General features: G+C 38.1%; 1 pseudogene; it reads left to right on the forward strand.

The window, feature by feature from the left end:
- The first annotated feature begins 603 nt into the window (after positions 1-603).
- On the forward strand, positions 604-722 carry LOC134967090 (5S ribosomal RNA; annotated as a pseudogene).
- Positions 723-1,401: the final 679 nt, after the last annotated feature.

The following is a 1,401-nucleotide window of genomic DNA, read 5'->3' on the forward strand; positions in this document are numbered from 1 at the left end:
CTTATGTCTCTTTCTGGCTTAGATAGACTGAAAAATAGAGACCTACTCATGTTCTCTTATTGGCCAAGATTGAAAGTTGTGTCATATACTTTCTGTTTGGCATATAATTAATGCCAATATACGCCATCTTTATGTCTGTTGATTGTGTGACATACATTGCAGAGTCCTCTAATATTTGAATAATAGGACATTTTTGCGCTGGTCGCCATACAATTAGACAACTTTATCTTTCTGTGACTCTCACCTCATTTTTATTCTCTTGGTCTTTATCCCACATCGTAGGGTAAGATGCGGGATACAAGTGAGACATGAGAAGAGTTTCATATTTGATTTTGCACAGAAAATAATGCAATTTACTGTTTACTGGTAATTACAGCGGACTAACCATATTTCTTTGTGGGTATATAAAATTGGTTATTGCGCACAAATTTTCGTATTGTGGTATCCATAGTGATAAAAATTATTTCCACATATTTAATAACCATTTCTTTTAGCACTTACACATGTGGTTCACATAAATCACACTTACTGTGAGTACTCATTACCCTCTTGTGCTCATTCGCATATCGAAAAAAACATAGTGACAACAAAGGCAAGCATAAAATCTGCGGACATACCCCACTGGAGATGCCCAATCTCATATGATCTTAGAAGCCAAGCAGTGGAGGGCCGGGTCAGTATTTGGATGGGAGACCACTTTGGAACACCTGGTACTGCAATAATTGCTGCCTGTTGACTTATCACTATTAAGAGTGCTTTTTGGTATCTCGGTCTTGACCTATGATTCAACTGTCTGCAATAATCATTCCATTTGGGATCTATGCAGCATAAATGACGGTGATGCAGTATTCCTCACAGTATAAGGATATTATTATAACCACATTGTGACTATTATTTGACCAGAAATATACCCACTTCGGCTTACACTATAGCCTTTGAGCTATAAATTGTGTATATATTTTTCTCTTTATATTTTTGCTTTGTTATTGATTAACACATATCGGCATCAATTGAACTCCTCTATACTACCTTTTAATGAGAATTTATTAAAGTATTTTTATTTTATCTAGTTATTGGCATTTGACCACAACAGTTTGTATTAGAGTGCTCCCCAACAAGAGTCTTCTACCTTCTACTCTCTCTGTGTTCACATTAATACTCTGTCTTCCCCAGGAGGTTTCCGGTAGGAATTATGCAGACAGCCACCTTGTTCCAAGCAGGTTACATTGCTTGTAGCACAGAAGCTATAGTAACTGCTTATGCCTGTATCCCCATCCTCAACCATCGTCGTGGGAGATACACTGTAGAGAGAGCTACGTGAGCGCATATTCCTGGATGCTCCGCCCTCTAATAACTTTGGCACCTGGGTAATACTATGCAGGCTCATCCATGGGGTGTTTG

The sequence above is a fragment of the Pseudophryne corroboree genome, chromosome 10 (genome assembly GCF_028390025.1).
Source record: "Pseudophryne corroboree isolate aPseCor3 chromosome 10, aPseCor3.hap2, whole genome shotgun sequence".
In the NCBI taxonomy this organism is placed as follows: Eukaryota; Metazoa; Chordata; class Amphibia; order Anura; family Myobatrachidae; genus Pseudophryne; species Pseudophryne corroboree.